Source organism: Triticum aestivum, chromosome 6B (genome assembly GCF_018294505.1).
Source record: "Triticum aestivum cultivar Chinese Spring chromosome 6B, IWGSC CS RefSeq v2.1, whole genome shotgun sequence".
NCBI classification, from domain to species: Eukaryota; Viridiplantae; Streptophyta; class Magnoliopsida; order Poales; family Poaceae; genus Triticum; species Triticum aestivum.
In genome coordinates this window covers 1073042-1087085 of record NC_057810.1, presented here as the reverse complement: position 1 = coordinate 1087085, position 14044 = coordinate 1073042, and the positions used below count along the sequence as shown (strand labels likewise).

Below are 14044 nucleotides of genomic sequence, written 5' to 3'. Positions count from 1 at the left end.
AATGTTCTATATATTTACTCAAAGCATGGCCGTGCAAAAATGGCTGCTTGTACATACGTACTAACAAGATGATACCTCTCCGTTGCTGTGGAAATTAGACAAAACATCTATGAGGAGACAGACTGAAACAATGACGGACGACGACATTTGAGGTTCATTCCCTGTTAATACACGTCCAACAGAGAACCACAGATATAGCATCTCTCAGCCCTTCCACATATATTACAGCAACAACTCAGTCCATCCCCCAAATGATTCAGAATCCTTTGGTTTTCATCCAAATGTTTGACCGAGTCGCAACTGCGTTTTCTATACCACAATGGTAATAGTCTTTGGTGACCAAGGTATGGTCGACATTCTCCCTGGAAAACTCATCATGATTTTGATGGTCATTGCCAATTTGCATGCCGTGTTGCTGCTGGTTGAATTAATAGTGACGCATATAGAAAAGACCACATCATCTTGGGAAATGAAAAAATAGAGATGTAGACAATACTGGAATATTAGCACTGCAGTTGCAGCACGCACACGGCAAGAAAGCATGGACGACCGACCGTATACGGCCATCCCGCTTAAACTTGTACTCTGGCCATTTTAAACCAGAACTAGGACTCATAGCAAAACAAAAAAAAAACTAGAACTATGGCAGTACCATTTTTTTTAAAATTGTAGCAATTGATATGATTTCATGGTGGAAATAATTGGTGGAACTAAATTTTTTTTTGTAGCTAACTTTTTTGGAAATAATGGATGACATTTCATTGTAGCAATTTTTTTCCTCGTAGACAAGCACTGTCCTGGTGGAAATAATTGCAGGTAGAAAATTCTTTTGATAGCAAGTCAAGTCGGAAGTCTTGCAGATTTTTCACTTGACATCGACTTTTTCATTTGGGTATCAGCAAGTAGCAAGCAGTGGCCATAGGCGAGTCATGTTGGCGTTAGCAACGACCATCACATCTGATTGGAATAATGGCCCTGGAATTCCTAGCTACATTTACTGTTTTGATTGACACTACAGACGACTCGTACCTGGGGTCGCCTTTATACAGTCTACAAATTGGCCAAGCCAAACACCGAACCCCAACACAAACACTAAACACCAGACAGACCAGCCTACTGGCGCAGTGCAACGATGAGCAAGATACTCATCGCCATGTCCTTTGTGCTGATGTTCTTGGCAGCTGCGCCGCAAGCATCATCCGCGGTCCCTGGAGCCGCCGGAGGGATCTTGCAGATCCCTTCTAATGACTCCTTGGCTCACTGTATCCCAAGGTGTGGGGATGTCGACATCCCCTATCCCTTCGGTATAGGGCCCGACTGCTTCCGTCAAGGTTTCGATCTCACCTGCAACCACTCCACCAAGCATCCCAGGCTCTTTTTAGCAGCACTATCCAGGTCACTGACATTGGCGTATACTCCGGCGTAGTATGGACCCCTATAATCTACAACCTTACAACAATGTCAGGTACAAATACGTACGACATCATATGGAAGGCCCCTGCTAAAGGTATTACTCTCACTAGAGATAATACTTTGTATGTAGCTGGTTGTGATTTGGACGTCACCTTGTTCAAGTATGGTACAAGAAACATGGTTGGTTCTTGTATGACTAGATCCCTTCTAATGACTCCTTGGCTCACTGTATCCCAAGGTGTGGGGATGTCGACATCCCCTATCCCTTCGGTATAGGGCCCGGCTGCTTCCGTCAAGGCTTCGATCTCACCTGCAACCACTCCAGCGAGCATCCCAGGCTTTTTTTAGGCAGCAGCACTATCCAGGTCACTGATATTGACATATACTACGGCAGTGTTTGGGCCCGTATAATCTTCAACCTTACAACGAGGCTAGATACAGATACCTACAACCTATCATGGGAGGCCCCTTCTAAAGGTATTACTATCAGTCGTTATAATACTCTGTACGTAGCTGGTTGTGATTTTGACGTCACCTTGTTCGAGTCTGGTGGTACGGGAGACACCCTTGGTTCTTGTATGAGTAGATGCGCTGGCGAGAAGGCACCAACTGGAGGGCCTTGTAATGGAAAGGGATGCTGCCTCATCCCACTTGCAAGACACCTGCAGGGGTTTCGCGTAAAGCTTGTCAGCACAAATACTACAGCAACACTATCAGATTGGTTGCACCCTGGCATCATGGCTTCAGTGTCAAATGAAGATTATTACATAGATAATACAACCGCCCTTCTCTCAAGTTGGACAGATTCAAGCAGTATCAATGACGCGGAGCTTAAATGGTCGATCATGGACCAACAAAGATGTGGAACTGCAAGAATGAACAAGGCACACTATGCCTGTAACACCGATAGCAGTTGCCATAATTCCTCACCTGGTGGTTACCGGTGTTACTGCTCTTCTGAAGGCAACCCTTACATTTTAAATGGATGCATGCAAGGTGCTTACGCCCCTATGTTTTCTCCAAAATTCCATTTTATTTAGCCTCTTGTTCTTACTTCCCGTGGCTATCTTTTTCTCCAAAATGAGTTAAAATTCCCTTCTATTTAGCCTTCATCCTCTTGTTCTTACATTTCCTGTGTATCTACTGTGCAGATGATTATAACTCCAAGCCCAAAGAACACTGTCCTGCATCATGTGGACGCATTACTATTCCCTTCCCCTTTGGGCTCGAAGAAGGGTGCTTTGCCAACAAAAAATTTCATCTGAATTGTACATCTGGTAATCTCACAGTTTCGTTCTCTGAAAATGTACAATATCATGTGACTAATGTATCCGTGGAAGATGGGACTCTGACAGTTAGCAACATGGTGGACGGAAATCATGCGAAAGAGTGGATATTAATCGAGACTGACGATGGATATGTAGAAGAGACACCTGTGGAAGCTCAATTTGATTTCTCTATGGAATTCGATCACTTTGTTATAAAGTGGGCGGTTGCCAATTTAACTTGCCAAGCGGCTAAAAAAGAGGATACTATGTATGCATGCCGCAGTTCCCACAGCAACTGCCTAAACGTCACCCACGGGGAAATATTTATGGGCTATCGTTGCAACTGCTCGTCAGGCTTTCAAGGAAATCCGTACGTCCAGGATGGCTGCAAAGGTCTGATCCTCCTCATCACCCATCATTGTGCACTACTGTTTTTTTTTGCCGGGGGTATTAATGTTCTTCTCATACCAACAAATGTTCAAAAAATCTATCGATATATCTAAAAATTATATACTAAAAGCACAATATGGAATAAAATTAGCAAGACTGTTAAAAAATCCCACAAATAAGTATAACACTAATTTGCCGATCACAACAGTTAGATCCACATGTGAGATATCATATACCTACCTCTGGAGTCGCTCCTACAGGCGACCGGGAGGAGAAACCTACCGCCACTGCCAGGGAACCCTCCTCCCTCTCCCCACACCCTCGCTAGCGGCTGAGAGTGTGGACTGGACAAGCCCAGTCTGCACAGGCGGTGGCGGGGTCTTCTTTATCCCCTCACACAGGCCAGATCTGATGGGACGGGCGCTGCGCTGGGTGACGGGCTTGGCGACACGAGGCGTGGAGAGCGGTCGGCAATTGTCCTGGCGCCGGTGAAACGTGGTGGTGGTGCTCGCTCTCGGATGGTCCGATCTTGAGCGCAGCGGTGGTCTGGTCAGCGTCCTTGGCCTTCGCTTCTATGGCAACCAGGATGTGCGCTTCGGCTGGCAGCCCAGCTTTGCGATGGCCGGTGGTGGCAGTCGTGCTTCTAGCAAGCGTCCAGATCACATCACGACGTGATTTTTAACCGTCCTGCGGCCGGCGTGTGGAGGGGGCGGTGAGGAGTGCTGGATGCCCTCTACCGGTCGTTCCAACTGATGCGTTCGTTTTCACGGCGCGGTTCGCACGGATCTAGCATGCGGCGGGGTCAGGATCCTGGGATTGCCCGTCAAAACCATGTCGACCTCGGTCATGGTGGAAGATGGCGGTGACTTTGGTTTCGTCACCTTGTCGGAGGCCTCGACGGTTTCAGCCATCGCCCACTCTGTTCGGTAGCTCCGGAGGAAACTCGAGATCCGGGATTCCCGAGTCGGACGATGGCGGGGCCTTCGAGGCCGCCCTCCCTCCGGAGGGCATCATCTTGGAGCTGGTGCTGGCTAGCGGGGACAAGAGGAGGAGTGGTGTTCCTTCTTCCACTGCTAATTCTAGAGCGTGTGCATGCGATGCATGTTGAGGGTCTGCTAGACCGGTTGATGCCCTCGGCTTGCCGGCGGGCGGCTTAGTGAGGCCACCGGATTAGATGGTTTGTGTTGACACGTGGTCACGTCACATTATGAAGCTTATACGTATAGTAATTATGGTTGCAAGGATGGTGGCTGTGGGTTGATCAATGTACTTCTTTGTCGGGGTTCTCGTGAATGTATGCATGGATCGACGCAGAGACCGAGGGTCATCCTCCTTTTCAAAACATACAACTGCTAGATCCACATAAAAAGATCACACCCGTTATATTTTCATAATCTTATCTAAACATATTGCATCCTATATTAATAATTTACATAAACAGATAGTAACCATTAGATCTACATTTCGTTAAATATGCATAGTACTACACCTAATCAAATCTGTTAGATCTTCATAGTACTACACCTAGTCATACCTACACAAATCACATAAGTTCGATCTTCATAGCTGTATCTAATCATATCTTAATAGTAGATCTCCGTATCTAAAAAAATCATAGCCAATAGATCATCATAACTACATTTACAGAGATCCTGCACAATTGGTTTTACATTCACGTGTTATTTATTTATTGAACTATAAATGAAAAGTTCATGTTATGCCTGCTTTAAATCATGGTCGTCCTTACCACATTCACCAATGCTAATCGAACACAATTGATAGATATTCCATTGGACCCTATAAAAAAATATAGCCAATGGAAATATTCATCTATGTACATAGTTAGTACTATCAAAAGCATACACAATATTTCAAGGGTGTTATGTAAAGGAAAATAGTTGGGTGTGTCATAGGCACCAATAATATGCACTTACAGGGAGTACATAAATGCCCGTTGATTACCAGAACTGAAGGCTTGAAGATGTAATTTTCATAAATATAAAAGATGAATCTCAACTTTAGTCGATGTCCTTGTGGCTCAACGACTGAATGGATAAATATGTTATTAACAAGAATCAACAACATTAGAATTTTTTGTACTAAATAATTTTCCAGCCCTTGTTTCTTCTATTAGCAACATAGTCATATATTTATCTACAAAATAGAGGTCAAAGATATACCTCTAGAATTTTATCAATGTATAAAATGAAATGTATTATGCAATAAAGGAGGTAAATATGAGTAAAAAAATGTACATGAGATAAAATAAATAATTAACAGGTTCGACAAGCTAACGATGAGGCCCTCGCGAATGCGAGGGCCACCTTGTTAATTTATGAAAACATCACGCAAACCTAAAGCAGTATCAGTCGATGCATACTTTGAGAACATAACACACTAATCTAGCATTTTTAGCAGGTAGTAATACATTCACTACCGGTCTAACCAATGAAAGTTTTTTACAGATATCGATGAATGTGCACTATCAAACTACTGCAATGGGACATGTCAAAATTTTCCTGGAGGCTACAACTGCACGGGTTGCCCTCATGGAAAAGAGTTTAATCTCCTAAAAAGGCAGTGTGTTACATCAACAAAGGAACACAATCTTGTTTTGGGTAAGTCCTACTCCCTCCGTTTACTTACATAAGACGTTCTACCTTTTTTGAATTAGATGTATATAGATGTGTTTTCGTGTGTCAGTTCACTCATTTTTGTTCGTATATAGTCTACACTGAAGAATCATAACTGCTAGAAGGGAGAGAGGAATTGGTGGAATCGTTCGTTGTATTGCTTGAGCCTCATGGGCTTATATATAGGAATACAATGCCAACTTGGAGTAGAAGACAAGGCAAGACAAATCCTAGTCTATCTTATGTTTCCTAACGAATCAATATACTGAACATCCCCTGCAGTCACAACGGCAGCGGCGCAGATGGTGAGACAGTAAAAGAATCCGAAGGTAAGCCGATGGACACCCTGCCACAGTCATAACGGTCAACGCATCACGGAAGTCGTGGCTGGAACAAAAACCGACGAGGTTTCTCAAGCAAAGCAGTGGCCCTTTGTGCCGTTTGCCGAAGTAGCCGAGAGCGTAGGGTGGTGTAGTCGTAGTCGAGGTAGCCGTCCGAAGAATGCCGTGGTCGATGTTGAGTCTGGGTAGCCGGTTTCGAGGAAGTCACCGCGGGCGTAAGGAGGCGGCGAGTTACCATGGGTGCAGTGGTGTCGAAGTAGGGGTGCGCCGAGAAGAAGATGTTGTTGACGACACGTTGCGGCGGGGTTTGCCAAGCCAGGGGACACGTCGTAGACGGAGACACGCACCGGTGTTGCCAGCACCGGGCATGCGTAGATGGACGAAGACGAAGTTGACGAAGCGTCGCACCAGGCTTGCCAGACCCGGGACATGTCGTGGTCAAAGACACTCATCGGTGTTGCCAGCACCGCACATGGGTAGACGAGGGACATGCACGAGCTGTACGCCATGTAGAGGAGTCGGAGGACAAGAAGTCTCAGCGTTGGTTGCGGGGCCGATGTCGCCATCAGTGGGTGGAGTAGACAAAGTGGTCGGGGTAGATGACGGCGAATCTAACGTCGGGCTGGTGCTGGACAAAGACGAAGGGGGTGGATGGGCGGCGGCGGTGGCTAGGGGGTTAGCAGCGGCGACAGCGGCCGAAGAAGAGCGGCGGCGGCGGCTAAATTAGGAGTGCGGTGGCGGTGCCAGAAGTAGGTGAGGAGAACCCAACAGTGTGACAAAGACCGGCGCGGACGGTGGCATTCCCGCGCCAAGGGAGGTGGCGAGGTGCATACTATGAGAAGTTGACGCGTGGGGATGGCGGTGGACCGCGGGCCGCAGCGCCACGGCCCGAAGGGGCAACACGACGGCAACAGGCGGGTCGATGTGACGACGGGAAGACCTCGGGGCAGCGGCATTGACCGCGTATCACGACATTATGGCCTGAAGGGGCGACGCAGCGGCGACGCGCGGGTCGGTGCAACCGCGGGGACGACCTCGGGGCGGCGGCGGGGACCTCTTATCGTGGCACTACGGCCCAAAGGGGCGACGCAGCGGCAACGCACAAGTCGATGCACCCGCGAGGAGAACCATGAGGCGTCGGCGCTGCGGCCCGATGGGGCCGATGCAGCGGCAGCCCATTGCTCGATCGGTGGAGGGCGCTTTGAACTCGGGGACGATCTTCACGTGACTTGCAGAGGCGTGAGCAACCGACGGCCCAGGTTTGTCGCGGGGCGTAGATGAGGCGGATCGCGGCGGCGAGCAGGTGATGAAGCGGATCACACGCAAGGTCGGGGACGCCGCTCGGTGAAGGTGGGGTGACGGCGGAGTCCGAGATGAAGCCGGCGATGCCAGACGCCATGGAACGTCATGCGACCGGCACCCGTGCTGCCAAAGCAGCGCCGGCACCCGGGCAGCGAGGCCCGAGCGACCAACATAGCAGCGGCGCTCGAGCTAAGACAGTCAATGAGCCTGACACCGCTTGGGACGAGGCCGATGAGGTAGAACGCAGGGCTGCCATGTAGACACGGCGGTGGCGGGTGGCGTGGATCGATGGGCGATCCGGCGCGTGTACGTCGGCTACGATGGGCCGCCACATGGCGCGAAGCCGCCGGGTATGGGCAATGCAGGTGTCCCGGTCGGAGAGGTGGTGACGGCCGGCATAGATCGACGAGTGGGCCGGCGCGCAGACGACAACCGTCAGGGATAGCATGTCGCGCGAGGTTGCCGTTTCGGTGAAAAAGCCTGTCGGTCGCGCCGGTGTCAGAGTAGAGGCCCACGGGGGTCGACGGTGATGGCGGGCGATGCAAACCGATAAAGCATAGATCGGAAGACCAAACAGAAAACGCCTATCAAAGCGACTGGCGAGAGAGAGAAAATCCGGAGCAAGGGCTCAGAAAAAAAGACTCTCTAGAGCAGCCGGTCAACACGACCGGCGGACAAATCCTTGGTACGGACGGCGTGGTTCCCGGCGGCGGTCATGGAGACGGCTAGGGTTTGGATCGGTTAGGCTGATACAATGTTAGAAGGGACAGAGGGATTGGTGGAATCGATCGTTGTATTGCTTGAACCTCATGGGCATATATATATATATATATATATATATATATATATATATATATATATATATATATATATATATATATAAGTACAATGACCAACTTGGAGTACAAGAAAAGGCAGAACAAATCGTAGTCTATCTTATGTTTCCTAAGGAATCAATATACTCAACAAAAACCATCTTATAATAGTGAATGGAGGGAGTAGCTAGAAAAATATCCTCATTACAATTAAAACTAACCAATTATGGAGTGACTCACTGAGCGATGATTAAATGTAGGTATCGTAATTGGAACTGGATGTGGCCTAGGCTCCATACTTATTGCAGTTTGTGTATTCGTATTCACCAACAAGTGGAAGAACGTCATCCAGAAGAGAATCCGGCGAGCACATTTCAAGAAAAATCAAGGCCTACTCTTGGAGCAGTTGATCTCAGATGAAAGCGCCACAAACAAAACAAAGATATTCTACTTAGAGGAACTAGAGAAGGCAACCAACAACTTCGATGCCACTCGTGTTCTTGGACGTGGTGGACACGGTACTGTTTATAAAGGTATTCTATCTGACCAACGGGTGGTGGCTATTAAAAAATCTAAAATTGTTGAGCAAACTGAGATAGACCAGTTTATCAATGAGGTTGCTATCTTGTCTCAAATCATTCATCGCAATGTCGTAAAGCTATTTGGTTGTTGCCTCGAATCTGAGGTGCCTTTGCTTGTTTACGAGTTCATATCTAATGGTACGCTGCACGACCTTCTTCATATAGATGTTAGTGTTGAATGCTTGCTGTCTTGGGATGACCGCATTAGGATTGCGGTAGAAGCAGCAGGCGCACTTGCTTATCTACACTCTGCTGCTGCAATACCAATTTTCCATAGAGACGTGAAATCTTCAAACATACTGTTGGATAGCAGCTTCGCTACAAAGGTTTCTGACTTTGGTGCATCAAGGTCACTTTCACTTGATGAGACTCATGTGGTGACTATTGTCCAAGGAACATTCGGTTACCTAGATCCAGAGTATTACCATACTGGGGAGCTAACTGAAAAGAGTGATGTGTATAGTTTTGGAGTAATTCTTGTGGAACTTTTGATAAGAAAAAGGCCAATTTTTATCAACGATCGAGGTGCAAAACAAAACTTGGCCCATTATTTCGTCGAAGGATTGCAAGAGGGATCTATCATGGAAACAATGGATCCTCAGGTTGTCCGAGAGGCAAATCCGGAAGAGATTGATGATATTTGCTCACTTGCTGAAGCATGCTTGAGACTCAAAGGAAGAGACAGACCTACTATGAAAGAAGTAGATATGAGGTTACAATTTGTGAGAACTAAGAGGCTAAGAAAATGCAAAATTCTACCAGCTAGTGATGAAGAGATTGAGCCTTTTTTATGCCCAATGGTTGGTAATTCTGATGCACCAATGAATGCTGTCAACGCTGGTAATTCAACATCAAAAGGCACCTATAGTTGCTATAGTCTCGAGCAAGAACTTTCACCGTCGGTCACATGGCCACGCTAAGTACATATGTGCAATAATACAATCGCGTCCTTCCTAGTATTCATTTGAATTACTATTTATTTTCTTTGTAGTTATATTATGTTACACAGTTCACTTTAAACGAGATTATGTCATGTAGTTTTGGTTTTTTATATTGGCAAAATTTAATAGTAGCTCATGTCAATTGTGTACAATTATATTACAATTATTTGTGACGAATATGCTTGCAATGAATAACTTAAGTTACATCATAGTACTTGAGTTGCGGTGGTGGAGAAAAACATATTTCTGTGGGCTTCCTTGGTTAATGCTCCAATAAGATCTGACTGATGCCCAATTTAGAAGTAGTTCGTTGTATTTCTTATATTAACACTATAAATGACTTCGAAGTCAGAACACGGGGTGTCCTCGGACGTCTCTTATCATGTACACGTGTCCGCTTAGACACAGTTCCCGGTCCTCGTTGTCACATGGCAAGATCTGGGTTCCACTGCCTAGAGCGAGTGGGCAATGTGTGGTTTATTGTCGTTAGGTATGGCATCTTCTGTAATCTTGTTCGGGTTTGAATTGGTAGCTTTTGATGCTCAAGGAAATGTCGATTTTCTTTTTGGCCTGCTTGTATGAGAGTTCCAACACCACCTTTTTATTGGTTTATACTCGTTTCGTGGAATAAAAAGGACTGATTCCATATGTTGAAGCTACAGAAATTCTGTGCAGCTGCTGAACAAATGCCATATATACCAGGATGCTAACAGCCTTTACAAATGAAGATATGGTGACATTCTCCATGGAAAATTCTGCATGATTTCAATGGCTATCGTTAATTTGCCATGTTGCTGCTGATCGACATTCTCCAATTCACTAGCCAGTGCCACCGAATTAATGTTGACGCGTCTGGAAAAGTCTACATCTAGGTTTCGGATCTAGTCATTTATTTCCATGTCGTCAAGAAGAGCGCAAAGTTTCTGGGAGGTGAAAGTGAAGGGACATAAATATCGATTGTTGGAATATTATCACAGTGGTTGAAGTATGCGCACATCAAGCAAGCATACACTCTCGTGGAGCTCCCCTGATCTCCCGTGTTCTCGTGCACCTCGCCCGTGTCGCCACGCTCGCCCTCCACCTGTGCCGCCCCGTGTCGTCCTCGTCCTTGTACTCTCCGCCAACGCATCTTTCTCCTGTCTCCGGCTGGCGGCAGCTCGTAGCAGTGGTTGTAGGAAAACACCAATGATTGCAGCTTTGCGCGTGTGTGGTTGTAGCTTGTGTGGGACACGGTGGTAGCATTCTCCGACGGAAAGCGTCAACACTGATAGCTCCATGAGCACAGTTGTAGCAGCACCGAATCCGGTCACCGGCACTGCCGCGAATAGTTGCAGCTTTTTCTCCGGCCGCCGGTTCTCGCAGCACCGCGGGTTGCAGCTCGGTGGACAACCATCGAAGCTTTTTTAAAATACAGTCGTAGCTTTTTTTTTCTCTGGTGGCCGGTCGCAGCTCGTCGTCGTGCCCCAACCCTACAACAAGCATTTGCTGGTTCCAGCAAACCTTCTGGCCGATTGCATAAAAAAAGATGGTTGTTCTTGTCGGTTTTGTAGCAAAAAAGATGGCCTGTTCCAACATCCGTTGTGGTTGGTTGTAGCTCCCACCATGGCGGGCTCGAGCACTCGCCGTGAGCAGCTTTTAGCACCCCACCTGGCTCGGTTCCAGCGCCAGATATGGCCGAATCCAATGCTTGTTGTGGCAGGGGCATAGTGACCCCAGAAGGTGCGTGGTTGCTAGGACAGCTCATAGCCATATTGAAGCGACGGTGTGGCCATGAATCGGCAGCGATGAATTGTCTGGGGAGAGGAAAAACGAACGGAGGAAAAAGAGGATCGCGTCCACGACGGAGGAGGAGAAAACTATGAGTGGACGAGACTGCGTGTGAAGAGATAAGGCTGACATTGATGCACGGACCCACCCGCCTAAGTGTGCCAGAGTTGTTCTATCTGTTTTGATCGCACGGTGTGTGTGCGACCAGCCGAAGACTTGGCCAGTCGGTCGGTGTAAAACCTTTTCCTTTTTGAAATGTTGGATAGTTTCTATTGAAACGTCACATGCATTTGAGATCCAAATTTTCGTAGATTACATGACCTGGCAAATCCTGTTTATCCTAGTTGATGCTAAATTGTTGATGAGGATGATGCTGGAGTTGGTCGACGTTGAGGTCACCTTAAGAATGTCGATCCTTCACATATATACCCGCTGCTCTCATCACCGGCACTACCTCCTGCAGCCGTCGTGGAGGAGGTCGTGGGCGTGGCGGACGGAAGCACTAACATCACCTTGGTCACCATCGCCTGCTTGCACTGTGGGCACGTCACCTTGGCCTCCATGATGGAGGTGGCTCAGACGGCCAGTACCCTCAGCAGGCGTACATCTGCAACCTGGCCAGTGCGACGACGGGGACGACCCTGGCCGCAACGCTACAGAACCTTGGGCTGGAGCAGGTCGTGTGGGTGCAACACCTTGGGCTGGAGCAGGTCGGCGAAAATCAGGGTTCTGACATGTGGTTGAAATCAATTCACAAACTGAAATGTGCCGAAAATTTTCGCTCTGACCCTTTCGTGTAGAACCAGACAGGCAGGCGCGACACTACACTATGCAGCGGCTGACTGATAGGCGCTGCACACCTGGCCAGCATCGCATCGTGAGCGAACCGAAAATTGTAAGTCAGTCCGCAACGCCTGAGAGCTAGGCGCTACACTACACTATATAGTGGAGCGCCTAGTGTCTAGGCTTTGTGCTAGTGGCTGCTTCATAATGTAGTGGCTAATAGTGCAACCACTAGTGCAACAGTTTACACTAGGCACTACACTTTATATTGTACTGCCTAGCTCTCAGGCGTTGTGCACTGACTTAGTAATTTTCGGGCAGCCTGGGGTGAGACGCTGGCCAAGCATGTGGCGTCTGTTAGTCAGGCGTTGCATAGTGTAGTGTAGCGCCTGGCTGTCGGGCGTTACATGAAAGGGTCAGGGGAGCGAAATTTTTTCACCAACAGTTTAGTTTGTGAAGTGATTTCGATCAGAGGTCATATTTGTCGTTATTACCGAGCAGGTCGGACTAGTCGACGCTCTGGACAGGTAGGAGGAGCTGATGTTATCCACGCTCTGGTATAGGCGGCCGACGCACCCCGGCCTGCATTGTGCCGGCCATTTCACCACGACACCAATGGGCAGGGTAAGCAGGCTGAAGCTCAAGTCGACTGCTTGCCGGCCTGAGAGAATAATACAACTGAAATGATTGATAACTACGATTTCAAAATGATAAAAAAGACTACGGAATTTTATATTGTTTCGGCAAAAGTTTCAGAAACAATTACAATTATTTCTGTGTGTCAACTATTTACTATAATATTCCAATGTTTCAGTCATATTTCATTGACAAAACCAATGACTCTCATGTGCTTTCTTCACTGAAAATCACCAAGTTTCGTGCCCCGTGTTATAACCAAGGAAAAAAATAGTATGCTATGCAAAATAGCGTCGCCCCTAAAAATATGCTATTACTGTGTTATAGCGCACTATATCGTGCAATTAGAGAGACATTATACACTGTTCAATTTAGCCTCTACACACCATAGCGCGCTATTTTTCCATGAGTTATAACAAGTTTTTTTTGCTAGGTGATAGTGTGACGTTCTATTTTACTATAATCTGAGATAGAGCCTGGAGTACGTGCCAGATCATAGACCTTGGTGCCGAACCTAGAAAGCGACACCCACACCTTTTTTACATTTTTTTTGCGGATGACCTCTTTTACATGATTACTTCACGTAAGAGGGAAGCCCCTTGTTGCCTGTTAGTGTTAGGTGAAAGGAAAAAATAGAACAAAATGGGATGTAGATGTCCAGACGACATGTGCATGACCACATGACTAAAATGGTACTCCCTCCGTTCGAAAATACTTGTCGGAGGAATGGATGTATCTACACGGATTTTAAATTTAGATACATCCATTTTTATGCATTTCGTCAATAATTTTTTTCGGACGGAGGGAGTACAATCTAGCTTCAAGATCAAGATCCCAGTACAAATGGCAAACCTAGCTAGTTTCATGTTTTTTCTTTTATTCTTAGTCAAGTCTGGGATGTTGCAGTGAAACAAAGATCCTGCAAGGGTACGCGTATAGTGTCAGCTTCATTTGCAGTGGGACGGGGAAAGGCGTGACACTAGCCGACATTATGAGGAGGACAACCGAAAATTCTAAACAGGTTCCGTTGACCTGCCATATGTCGGTGTAGTTACATGCAAAAGGGAGGGTGAATTTTTTTGAAGACATTACAGACGCAAGCGCTCATATACACGCGCATACACTCACCCCCTACCCCTATAAGCACCTTCGAAAGACTGAACCGGCATATCAT

At 47.1% G+C, this 14044-nt stretch overlaps 1 pseudogene; it reads left to right on the top strand.

Annotated features, from left to right (window-relative positions):
- Positions 1-1087: 1087 nt before the first annotated feature.
- LOC123133025 (wall-associated receptor kinase 2-like) lies at positions 1088-9663 on the top strand (annotated as a pseudogene).
- Positions 9664-14044: the final 4381 nt, after the last annotated feature.